This window comes from Mauremys reevesii, linkage group 10 (genome assembly GCF_016161935.1).
Source record: "Mauremys reevesii isolate NIE-2019 linkage group 10, ASM1616193v1, whole genome shotgun sequence".
Taxonomy (NCBI): domain Eukaryota; kingdom Metazoa; phylum Chordata; order Testudines; family Geoemydidae; genus Mauremys; species Mauremys reevesii.
In genome coordinates this window covers 54,746,382-54,759,302 of record NC_052632.1, presented here as the reverse complement: position 1 = coordinate 54,759,302, position 12,921 = coordinate 54,746,382, and the positions used below count along the sequence as shown (strand labels likewise).

The window sequence follows — 12,921 nt, the reverse complement described above, 5'->3', positions numbered from 1 at the left end:
ATGCAAGGATTTCCTTGTTGTTTTCGTCAAACCAGTCTTGGTGCCAAGGAGTGGAATATCCTATAGTTTCAGCACATGCACTGTGAATCATATTTTTAAGTTGATCCCAGTATTCTTGAATGTCAGTGATGTTATCAGGCAAGTTAGAGAGTTTCTCAGAGAGGTGTTGGAATGTCTTGCAGCTAGCTTGGTCTTGAAGTGCTTTGACATTATACCACTTTCACTTAGCCTTTGGGTGTTTGCGGTGTGGTGGAGTGAGTTGCAGATACGTGACTGATCTTACTAATTGATGGTCTGTCCAACAGGGATCCGTACTTTTCATGACTCATGTTATACGGACATCGGTGTAATCTCAAGCTCTGACTATAACATAGCCAAGGAGGTGTCAGTGTTTGGACCAAGGATGTTCCAGGTGGTCTTCATTTGTTACTCTGCCTAAAGATGGTATTTATAATGAGCCAGTCATGCTCCACACATTTGCTGAGGAGGAGAATACCATCGGGGTTTACATTTCCACCCCTTCTTTGTCTATTGTGCTGCTCCAGAGTTGGGAGTCCCATCCAACTCTGGCATTGAAATCTCCCAGGAGGATGGGTTTGTCTGCCTTAGGTGTGGCTGTGAGGACTGCATCAAGAGCACCATAAAATTGCTTCTTCTTGTCTCTCTCATCATCAAGTGTTGGGGCGTATGCACTGATGACTATAGCATACTGGTTGTTGCTGAGCTCGACCCGAAGCGTCATGAGACATTCGTTGACTCCCACAGGAAGCTCCAATAGCTGATTGGTGATCTTATTTTTGATGGCAAAGCCAATTCCATGAATGCATCTCTCTTCAGATGGCTTTCTTTTCCAAAGAAGGTGTAGCCACCTCCATCCTCTTTTAATTGGCCCTCACCGGCCCAGCGGGTCTCACTAAGGGCTGCAATGTCAATGCTGAGTCTTGCCAATTCTCTGGCAATTATGGCAGTTCTTCCTTCTGGGCATTCACTGTGCTGAGAGTCCATAAGGGTGCAGACCTTCCAGGTGGCGAAATGCATCGTCTTATCTCTCGTTTCGGCCATGCAGTTGAGTGATCCCACTGGATGCAGCCATCCAGTCAGAAAAGTGAGAGACAGCCTATGTTTGGGGCTTTTCTAGCACCCTCCCCATCTAGGGTGAGCAGAGGGGATCCTAAAGAGGCCTGCTCAGTCACAGCCACTGCTGCGGAAATGCACTTCTGCCTCATCCATCGCACAGCTGCCACCTGTGTGCAGATTTGTGATTGAAGACTCCCAGAAATCACTGCTCCTGTCTTCACCACCACTCATCCATCACTGCAGGGTTTTGTGCAGGTGAGAGCCATTTGGCAGAGGCCTGTGCTTGAAATCTTTTAATGTGGGGAAACAGTTACACAGGCAGTGACCACACGAGACTTTACAGGAGGAAAACCCTGACTCAGTGGCAAGGGGATCCAAGACAACCAGGGGCCTCCCTCCTTCTGCGGCCCTCATCCGCCTTCACAGCCACAGAGTACTAAAAGGTCCTCCATATGCCCCTGATCCGCCGTTGGGGTCTTGTGAAGTTTGGACCGCAGTTTGTCAGCAGCCTTACCTCAGACCTGCTCGCCAAGGGGGACCCTACCAGGAATATAAAAGCTCCGGACGATGTACCTCTGAGGGTCTTTAGCCCACGCAAGCCTCTCCACCACGACACGGTTGCAGTCCCTCAGAGAGGACCCAAAGCTAATCCCTTGATGTTTTACTGACCGAAAGCTAATACCCTGATGTTTGCATGCACCCTGCAGGCCTGCCCTACACTAAGCACAAGCTCACACTTATTTTGGTCAGGTCTGAACCTGATTCCAGCTAACACCAGAGGACTCTGCATGCCAAGTGTTTTCAAGCAAGGATGAAGCCAGCATGGTGTTACTATGGTCTGTCATGCTGCATTCACAGGGAGCACTTAACACAGCCAGTCCCTGACAAGTTCAGCTCTGTGTTTAACACAGATGCCAGAGGGTTTGCAATAGGCAAAAGGCTCTTCCCATGTCTTAGCCTAACTGTGTTTGAAAATATGGTAACAAGACCCCCTCAAATCCTCAGCTGTGCCTGACACAATGAGATGGGTGGGACATAAAAGTGGCTGACCGTCATCCTTGCCGCTCCCCATGGGGTCAGTCCAGTCCTTGGCACAATTTAGAGCAGCTTCAGGGCTGCTGTAAGGTACACCTAGCTAGTGGTCCCTTTGGGTCAGTCTGGAAGCTGGGACATGCTGGAGAGCAGCAGCACTCTTGCCACACCCTGTTTCCCTCAGTGAAAAAAGGCTCCCCACATCATGAGCCAGGAAAGTGATTCTCTACACCAATGTCCAATTATATCAGCTTTCCGTTACCAGAGTAGAACAAATAAGCTGGGAGGTGCCCCTAAGGGACCAGTGCCCTACAAGTCAATATTTCAATGCTGGGGAGAAATGCCAACCAATACTAATAGGGTCGAATACCCCCACGGATAGGGACAGCAGATAACTCCCACTAACCCTATTGGGGTTTATTCCCTCTCAATGCTGGGGACTGCTGGGGTTAACTCCTAATACCCTAATAGGACGCAATTACCCCTTGATGGGATGGACATGACCACTAGTGCACATGAAGGACAAGTGAGGCCCCATCCTCTGAGGTCTCTTTATGCCAGTACTACTATCTCCTTCTGTGCACAAGGGAGAAACAACAGCTAGTTGGGAAGAGTCTGTTCTCCCTCTGAAGGCACCAAGACAAAAGCAATCCCCTTCAGAGAGGATGAGAGCCTGTGACTGAGGCACCATGTCTGCGGCCCATAACTCACAGGACCAAGGTGTGAAATGGACGTACACGCTAGGGAACTGGTGCATGCTCCACACACAATCAATGCTCTGCCCTGTATCCAGCAGCAACTGGCCCCAATTATGGGCCTGCCTTGCACAGAGCGAGACATTCCTGAAATTTGGGCAGCTCCCAGCTATACCTGAAACCAGAAAAGCCAGTTTGTATTCAAATTTTTTGCAAGTGTATTGCTTTAAAAAGCTTCTCAAGCAAAGTCCCAGAGCAGGACTAGCTGTGTGGGTGCTGCTTTTCACTCAACACTGCACAGCACTGATCAGCCTTCATCTACAGAAGCTCACCAAGAAGAGAACGCCAATAATACGTGGTCATGTGCAGAGCAACTGCCCTTTGAGGGAACTGTGGCAGAACCAGGATGAGGGAGATAAAAGGGCAGATTCTGTCCCCCACTCCAAACTCCACAGAGCAGCTACATGCTGCGGCACACTGGCATTAAAAGGGTGATGCAAGGGGCCAAGGAAGAATTCCCCCAGCCCAGGCTGAGTATACAGGCTTTGCAAGTCATCCTATGCTGCCCCTTTGCAGGCTACAATGTAGGCAGTGTGCGGGGAGCAGGCCCTAAAGGATTCTGGGCTGCCCAGCAGCTCACAATTAGCCTGAGACAGGCTGCCATAAGTTACAGCAGCTAGAGAGAAAGTGTGTTAGAGAGCATTGGACTGGGACTCAAGAAACCTGAGTTCTATTCCCAGCTCACTTTCTATGGATGTGGTGCCATGGCCAGTCTGGGGTGACGACTCAGACTACGTCTACACTACCCGCCGTATCGGCGGGTAGCGATCGATTTTTCAGGGATCGATATATCGCGTCTCATCTAGACGCGATATATCGATCCCCGAACGCGCTTCTATCGATTCCGGAACTCCACCGCCGCGGCGTCGACATGGAGAGCCCCGGACATCGATCCCGCGCCGTGAGGATGGGTAAGTTATCGATATAAGATACGCAACTTCAGCTACGTGAATAACGTAGCTGAAGTCGAAGTATCTTATATCGATTTTTCCCCTTAGTGTAGACCAGCCCTCACTTTCTGTGAGTGTGGTGCCATCTCTGGTTGGGTCAGAGATGCTAATTTTATGGGGGAATGGTGCAATGGGTAAGAGGGGTTCTACCACTCAGGTAAAGTTATAGGAGTCACAACAATCTAGCCTTTTCTTGCCCATGCTTAGTTCATAACAGACTTCACCTCCCTGCATCCCATTTTGTTCCCTGCTCATTACATATGGATATTTTTTCCTTTACTGCAGAAATGCAGCTTTTCCTCTCAGAGGAAATAAGCAGCCAGGGGGACAAAAACAGGAAGAAAGGAATCAACTTCCTGCTTGCCTTGGAGACATCCCTGATCAACTCTGTGTACACCAACACTAAGCAGTGCAAACTGGCTGGGGAATCAGCAGCCAATACCAAGGCTTGTACTGGGAATGCCCCTGGTCTTCCTGGCCCTGGCCAGTACTCATTAGTACAGAAACACTCATATACTTCACACTATGTAACGAAAAAAAAATTAGCCAATAAATATTAGGACTGTCAATTAATCGGTTAACTCGCACAATTACCTCAAAAAAAGAATCGTGAGTAATTGCAGTTTTAATTGCACTGTTAAACAATAGAATATCAACAAATTTATTAAATATTTTGGATGTTTTTTTACATTTTCAAATATATTGATTCAGTTACAATACAGAATACAAAGTGTACACTGCTCACTTTATATTATTTTTATTATAAATATTTGCACTGTAAAAATGATAAACAAAAACTAGTATTTTTCAATTCACCTCATACAAGTACCATAGTGCAATCTCTTTATTGTGAAAGCACAACTTACAAATGTAGGCTTTTTTGGTTATATAACTACACTCAAAAACAAAACAATGTAAAACCTTAGAGCCTACAAGTCCACTCAGTCCTACTTCTTGCTCAGCCAATCGCTAAGAGAAACAAATTTGTTTACATTTACGGGAGATAATGCTGCCCGCTTCTTATTTACAAGATCACCTGAAACTGAGGACGGACATTCACCTGGCACTTTTGTAGCTGGCGTTGCAAGATATTTATGTAACAGATATGCTAAAAACTTGTGTGCCCCTTCAAGCTTTGACCACCATTCCGGAGGATATGCTTCCATGCTGATGACGCTAGTTAAAAAAATGTGTTAATTAAATTTGTGACTGAACTCCTTGGGGGGGAATTGTACGTTTCCTGCTGTTTTTTCCCCTCACTCTGCCATATACTTCATGTTATATGGATGATGACCCACCATGTTGTTTGTTTTAAGAACACTTTCAATGCATATTTGACAAAACGCAAAGAAGGGACCAATGTGAGATTTCTAAAGATAGCTACAGCACTCAGTCCAAGATCTAAGAATCTGAAGTGCCTTCCAAAATCTGAGGGGGACGAGGTGTGGAGCATGCTTTCAGAAGTCTTAAAAGAGCAACACTCCGATGCTGAAACTATACCACCAAAAAAAAAAAAATCAACCTTCTGCTGGTGACATCTGACTCAGATGATGAAAATGAACATGCATTGGTCTGCACTGCTTTGGATCGTTATCGAGCACAACCCATCATTAGCATGGATGCATGTCCTCTGGAATGGTGACTGAAGCATAAAGGGACATATGAATCTTTAACACATCTGGCATGTAAATAACTTGCAACACCAGCTACAACAATGCCATGCAAACACCTGTTCTCACTTTCAAGTGACATTGTAAACAAGAAATGGGCAGCATTATCTCCTGCAAATATAAACAAACTTGTTTGTCTGAGCGATTGGCTGAACAAGAAGTAGGACTGAGTGGACTCGTATGCTCTAAAGTTTTCCATTGTTTTGTTTTTGAATGCAGTTATCTTTGCAAGTTACATAATTCTGTATTTGTAAGTTCAAGTTTCATGATAAAGAGATTGCACTACAGTACTTGTATTAAGTGAATTGAAAAATACTATTTTTCAGTGCAAATATTCATAATAAAAAGTAAAGTGAGCACTGTGCACTTTGTATTCTGTGTTGCAATAGAAATCAATATATTTGAAAATGTGGAAAAAATCCAAAAATATTTATATAAATAGTATTCTATTATTGTTTAATCGCACGATTAATCATTAATAATTTTTTTAATCACTTGAAAGCCCTAATAAATACAGAAGGCCCCACTTGCATGCTGTGTGTCTATCAGCTGGGGCAGGGAAGGTATAGTAGCTATTGACTCCAGGAGCATGAAGGGAGTAGACATCAAAGAAGGGGAAGAATTATTTAGGATTATTTACAGGAAACAACCAGCTGTAATGGGGGTATAAATCTTCAGTCTGGATATCAGGGAAACTCCCTGACACGGAGAAATATCAAACTGTGGAGTCGGCTCCCCAAGGAAAGGCTGGAGGTCAATTTGCTTGACTACTTTTACTTACTTTGGAAATTTTCTGCCTAATGGGGGACGTCAGGGCCGCCCAGAGGGGGGGGCAAGTGGGGCAATTTGCCCCAAGCCCCGGGCCCCGCAGGGGCCCCCACAAGAGTTTTTCGAGGCCCCTGGAACGGGGCCCCCAGTGCTTCTTCCGCTCCCGGTCTTCGCCAGCGGGCGGTCCTACCGCTCCGGGGCAGAAGGACCTCCCGCCGCCGAATTACCGCCAAAGCAGGACCTGCTGCCGAAGTGCAGCCAGGTCTTCAGTGGTAATTCGGCGGCAGGGTGCCCTTCCGTTCCAGGACCCGCCGCCAAAGTGCCCCAAAGACCCGCGGCGGGGGCCCCCCGCCGTCGAATTACCGCCGAAGACCCGGCTGCACTTCAGCGGCGGGTCCCCCCCGCTTCGGCGGTAATTCGGCAGCGGGGGGCTCCGCCACGGGTCTTTGGGGCACTTCGGCGGCGGGTCCCAGAGCAGAAGGACCCCCTGCCGCCGAATTACCGCCGAAGCGGGGGCTCCCCGCCGCCGAAGACCCCAGGCCCCCAGAATCCTCTGGGTGGCCCTGGGGGACATTAGCATGCCATGGATTCTGCCCCACACAGTGTATTTTGCCCTTCACTGGACTCAGGCAGGTTAGTGCAAATTAATTTCTCATGACTCCCATGTCCCAAGGCCATGAGCATGCCATCTAGGCAATTTACACAATGAGTGCAGTTAGCGGTGTGCCATTTGTGTGGAGTGCCAGTAGCATGAAAATATTCTCATCTCAATGATATTGTCTGCAATCTATGGAGCGAAACAGTGCCAGGACTGAACTAGTGAGCTCATGGGGCCTGTCTCACTCACGTTTCAGTGACTCTGAGAATGTTATCAATAGCCAAGGGCTCCTCAGGGCTGCTGTCCAAGCAGTCAGGCTGCATTTGGTGACAAACATGTTTCTTCCTGAATCCAAGAGCCATCTGAAGATCTAAGGCTCCATCCTCAGCTGGACTGAGTTTACACTTGCCACCCCGAGGAGAACAGGGAAAGGGGGTGACTCAAAACTATCTTTCTGCTTCCCCAGTCCTGGGCTGGCTAAAGGCCAAGATGGCTCCCGGTGTAACTAAGAGCATCCCCAGGTGTCTGTGCTTCAAGCTATGTGCTCCACCAAGCCCTGTGTCAGGCGTTATCCTCAGCTGCCTCGGTAGAGCAGCTAGCAGAAAGGATACGGATTGAGCCTTTTCTTTCCTGAGTGTGGCCCATGAGGCAGAGTGAGGAGCTGGACTGCCCTTGTGACACCCCCACATACTAGTGGGGATTACATTGCGAGGCAGAGCTGTTGCTGGTACTGGGCCAGCAGGGCCTGCGACAGGAAGAGACAACAAGGAGCCAGCAGGGGACAGGTCCTCTGAATAGGACCATTGAAGCTGCCTGGCTATCCCAGCTTCTGCCCAAGCAGCACCCAATATGCACCCAGTGAGCTGAACCTGTTTGAAAGTTAGAGTCCTGAGGAATGCACATGTGCACTGCAGGATAAGAAATTTTTGAGGGAAGGATATCTTAGCACAGAGCCAGGTTACTGCCTGTTGATCACTTGCCTTGAAACCCTACAACATACCCATGAGTTACTAAGCGGGACAGATATTAAACTCCAGCCCAAGTATGCAGTCCAGGCTTGCTCACAGCTACACTCAGGCATTCCTCGGAATAGGGGCTGCCTGACATTTCTCACACTAGTGTCCACCAGGGGCTCTTGCCAGCTGAGGGAGATTCACTAGACTAATTCCAACAAAACTATTTGGGGGATGTGCACATCACAGTATAGAATCTGTTGAGATTTCCCCACAATTGCGAACATGTCCAGGAACTGTCATACATCCCCTCCTCTCTCCAGGCCAGATTCCAAATAGAAGAACGTTACTGGCTGCACCCAGGAGCAGATCTCCAGCCTTAGTGCAACTGCAAACTCCAGCATTCCCAAGTGTGGATCCCACTCCCACAGCAAGTAACAAAGGACCTTAATGCCTGAATTAACTTCCCCCAGCATCCTGCTCCAGCCAGTGCTTTCCACACGGAATTTGCTTCACCACCACCACCTCACTTTCCTCTGGGATCATCCCCAGGGCCCAAGAGGAAATGAAGCCAGACTGGATGCCTGCAACAAGTATCAACCACTTAATTTCCATCTCCAGGCTGTGTGGCTGGACAGACCCCGGCCTGCTAGGGCTCAGGCTCGGCTCTCAGCGCACCAGATCCCAGCCCAAGCTGTTTACCCGGTTTTAGGTTACAAAGAGCGGTGGGCTCAGCTGCCTTCTGACTGTCGGATCAGTAACGGTTTGGCGGCAGTAACTCGACTCTGGCTCTCGGGCCCGGCCTTTGGGGTTACAAACTCACACGTACACCACCGCTCGTCGCCCAGCCCCGTCCTGTCCCGTCCCCCAGCCCGGGCAGCGTGCACCGTGCACCCCACCCCGCGGCCGGGAGCGCCCAGTCCCTCCGCGACTCAGGAGACTCCGGCCTCTAGGCCAAGCCAAGCCGGGGCTGAGTCCTGAGGGAGCTCGCCCCACCCGAGGGCGCGGGACCCACACGGCCCCCAGGGAACCCGCCAGCCGGGGGCTCCCGGGCGGGACGCCGAGCGGCGCCGTCTCGGGCCGCCCTCTCGGCAGGTGGCCGGCAGCAGAGCCCGCAGCTCACGTGCGCGCCAGGCTGAGGGGCGGCGGTGGCGAGCCCTGCCTCGCTGGAGCCGGGCTGAGGCGGCTCCTCGGGGCAGCACCGAGCCCGGCGCCCCAACGGTTGCCCGCCCGGCGAAGCTGGGTCCGGGGCTGCCGCCGTGCTGAGGCGCCTCTCCCTGCCTGGGCCCAGCGGCCGGCCCGCGGCCGCACCCCCTGCTCCCCTCCGAGGGCCCCGGGGCCGTCCCCCGCGGCGGCGCCCGCCCGGCCCCCAGCGCCGGGCAGCCACACTCACCGGGCAGCCGTCTCGGCTCCGCGCGGGGCCCGCCCAGCAGCGAGCGACAGATCCAGCGATCGGGCCGCCCCGGTGCGGCTAAGGGGCCCCCGCTTGCAAACTAGCCCAGAGCAGGCAGCGCAGACTCCGCCCCCGTGCCAGGGGCCGGGCGGCCGGCCGGCAACGCCATTCACAGCCCGAGCATGCAAATCCGAGCCGCGCCGCGCTCGGCAGCCGGCGCCCGGCAGAGGAACTGCGTCGTGCGCCCGCGGCTCCGCCACGCATCCCCATGCCCTTCCCGCCGGGGTGGTGGCCGCCCGCCCGTCCGAGCGCCGCGGCTCGCTATCTGCGCTGAGTCACGGCGCAGGAATGCTGCTGGTGGCGGTGCGGGGCAGCTGCCCCCTGAGCCCAACGGAAGCGGCTCAGCCGGGCAGCCCCTCACCCAGCCAGGGAGATGCCCCATCCCATGGCCCGTGGGGAACTCCCGGTCCAGAAATGTCCACACTTGCGGCTCTTCCGGAACAGTTGCTCCACTTCAGCTTCGCACCCTCATGTAGTAGGGAGTAACTTTCATTGTGCTGGCAAGCCTTAAGTAGTCCCGGGGCTCCCTTCGCCTTTTCCCAGTGTTCCTCCACCCTATGCCTCGGGGATCTGCCCCATGTACCCCCTGCAAGACCTCTGCGTACGGTGTACCCCCGCTTGAGACCCACTGGACTAGAGGATGCGAAATCTGCCCCAGGACCAGGAGATGTGAAAGGTCCAGAGGTAACAAATTGTTCTGGGTAAGCAAAGGCCATCCTTACATGGCAGTAACTGCTACTGTTGGGGAAATGTGCCCGTTGCAGTTCGTGCCACTACACCGGCAGTGCTTCACAAAGCCCTGTATAGCTTTAGAGAAGGGGCACTGAGCTCAGTGAAGAGTTTCATCAAGGACTGCTCTTATTACATTAGTGCACTTCACAATTCGGATTAACCCAAGCCCAGGGGCGGCTCTAGGCACCAGCAAAACAAGCTGGTGCCTAGGGCGGCAAAATCTAGGGGGCGGCAAAAGGCTGGGGCCCCAGCTCATCCTGCCGCTGCTGGCCCGTCCCCTGCCGCCGGGGGGGGGGGGCGGCAGGCTGGGCCGGCGGACCTGCCGCAGTCGGTCCACCGGAGCCCGGACGACCGACCTGCCGCAGGCATGACTGCGAGGGGGCGCTGCCCCGCGGCTCGGCTGGACCTCCCGCAGGCATGACTGCGGCAGCTCAAGCGAGCCGCCGGACCACAACCGTCCGCAGTCGCGGGGGGTCCAGCCGAGCCACGCGGGACCAGCGGTCCCTCTGCAGTCATGCCCGCGGGAGGTCTGCTGCTCCCGCGGCTCCGGGGCGCTTCCCGCGCATGACTTCTTGGGGCGGCCAAAACGGTAGAGCCGCCCCTGCCCAAGCCTCATCCCTTGATTTTGGGGGAGCAGCTATCATTCAGTCCTTTCACAGATCCTGCTACGGTCTCTATACCTAATATGCATTGTCTTTTGAGCTTCTACCACTACCACTCAAGCTAAACTTTTACATCAAGAGGCTTATTCCCTGTGGACAACTCAGCCAGGGGCTTTGCTACACTTGTCTGTGCTGTAACTAACCATTAGACCAGGCTCTGCTCTCAGAGCCAAGGAGAGAACCCAAGAATGCTGATAACCCAGCATTCTAGTGCTAGTTCACAAATAGCTGTGTAACCTGCAGATAAAGTGTATGCTGAAGCTAGTATGGGCTGCTTCTCATCAAGGACAAAAATATGCTTTCCCTCATCCCACCTGAACAGCCTGAGTTCCAATACTGCTCATGGTAGGAGGAAAAGAAGTATATGCAAATTAGTGTGAGGCCCTTGGGAAAACTGTTTAAATCATTTTATATTGCAAAATATTATACTAAGAGATGAATGTGGATGTTGTGTCTGTTTCAGTGCTGCATATTTAGGGTTTGTGTTTTGATTAATGGGAGCTGCCTCTTTCAGCATGGGGTGAGACACACAAGGGTTGTGTGAAAGAGGCCACACGCAGTGTTGCTTGTGTGAACTTGGAAGAGGTCAGAACTAGATTTAATAAACATATTTTCCCAGAAAATAACCTCCCTCTTGAGGGTGTCATATTAGCACTTATAGGCACTGGATGCCTAAGGATGATACTAACAGGCTTCAGTGCCTTTTCCCTGTAGGTCAGTAGTCCGAAAGCAGCCCAGCTAAGCTGGAATTTAGTTGTTCCTCTCTAATGGGCATTTGGTGGCCTTGATGCAAGATACATTTGGGGTGAAAGTATCTCAGCTCCAGCTCCCACATAACACTCTTACCCCCACACTTTGAACTAATTGGTAGAAAGGCCAAGAACTGGAATGGTCACAGAGACTGACTTATCCCATAACCTAGGCTGGTAGGGTAGTGAGTGGGGGAAGCTCACCTTAGTGCTGCTCTGTAGATAAACTGAAGGTTTCATTCACCAGGGCTGCTTTTTTCACCTGTAAGAAATCCACACCATTTTTAAAAATGTGTATTTACTATTATATGCAAATTATTCCATTTTATAATGTGAATGAATGTCATATGGAGCTGCACAAAATTTGGCAGCTATGTCCTTCACACTCTGTTTCATAGTTGTCCTATTTCCAATTCTCCAGCCTCTGTTACCTGCCCACTATTATCCACCCCTCAGCTCTTCATATTCTAGGGCCCTTGTTTTTCCTCCCTCCATTTCTTGGCACTTCATTAACACTTTCTTTACTCACCCTGTGCTGGCCCTGCCATTAGCCCACCCTCTGGTCCCAATTTTCCAGCACTATGTTATTTTTTTCCCCTTTTGTTTTAAATGTATACCATTTTTATTCTGGAGTTCTCCCACCCCACCTTCAAAATTGCTGCCTTGTTTGCAGCATTACTGCTTCCTGCTTTTCACCTTAATGATCTGAATTACAAAATGCAGTTGAGAAAGGAGGAGTGTGGGGGCTGCCCGGGAACTACACTCCCAAGGAAGAATTAGCTCATCTCCACCACACCCACCCCAACACATTCCTATTCACACCCATATCAACAGGGAAATCCGTGAATACTCTGAGAGTGCTTAAAAGGGAGCCCTCCAGAGAATGACTGACTGTCTGTCTATCCACAGCCCCTCTCATTGGTCATGGTGTGAGCAAAGCAATAGCCTCTGCTGTTAGTTACTGCTACAGAGGGCTGGGCTTACTCAAGGCACAGACTGACCATTCTCAAAGCTCCTTTCTACTGAAGCAATTCAACAATTCCAGATTATTTCCAGATGCTCCAACCACACAAACCAGGCAAAAAATTGTCCAGTAACAGAAATAAAAGAGATAAATCTACAAGTCCCTTCAGCACCTCCCAAAAGAGCAATTTGGAGCCAGCATGTGGTTCAGAGACACTGCTGCTCATTATTAGCCTCCACCCACCAGCACATGGAATTTTAATATGAGACAAATAATTTTCTTTCACTGAAATATTATCCTCACCCTCATACATTCCCATAGTGTACACTACACTCCCCATCACCGCTGGCCAACAGGCTCTCACTATGTACAATTACATTTTCCCTGTCCCTTTCACAGACCAGTATGCTGCAACTTTAAGTGAACTAGTTCATGCCAGTTTGCAGATATCTCTGATGAGATGATTTAAGACAAAGCTTTACAATGACTAGTTGGACCAGTTCTAGAGAAACACCTGTAGATAACTGGTAGCTCAATTGGTGGTGTTAGCAATGGCTG

General features: G+C 50.8%; 1 protein-coding gene across 7 annotated transcripts in view; it reads right to left on the bottom strand.

The window, feature by feature from the left end:
* The window catches only part of RHBDF1 (rhomboid 5 homolog 1), a 96,160-nt gene extending 84,497 nt beyond the window's left edge, over positions 1-11,663 (bottom strand). For 2 of the 7 annotated variants that reach the window (XM_039490717.1, XM_039490723.1), the window contains exon 1: positions 9,197-9,454. The gene's annotated coding sequence lies outside the window, so the exon portion shown is untranslated. Of the gene's footprint in view, positions 1-8,505; positions 8,561-9,196; positions 9,456-9,617; positions 9,638-11,603 lie in introns of those variants that run through there. The other 5 variants (XM_039490724.1, XM_039490721.1, XM_039490722.1 and 2 more) reach the window with 5 other exon arrangements.
* Positions 11,664-12,921: the final 1,258 nt, after the last annotated feature.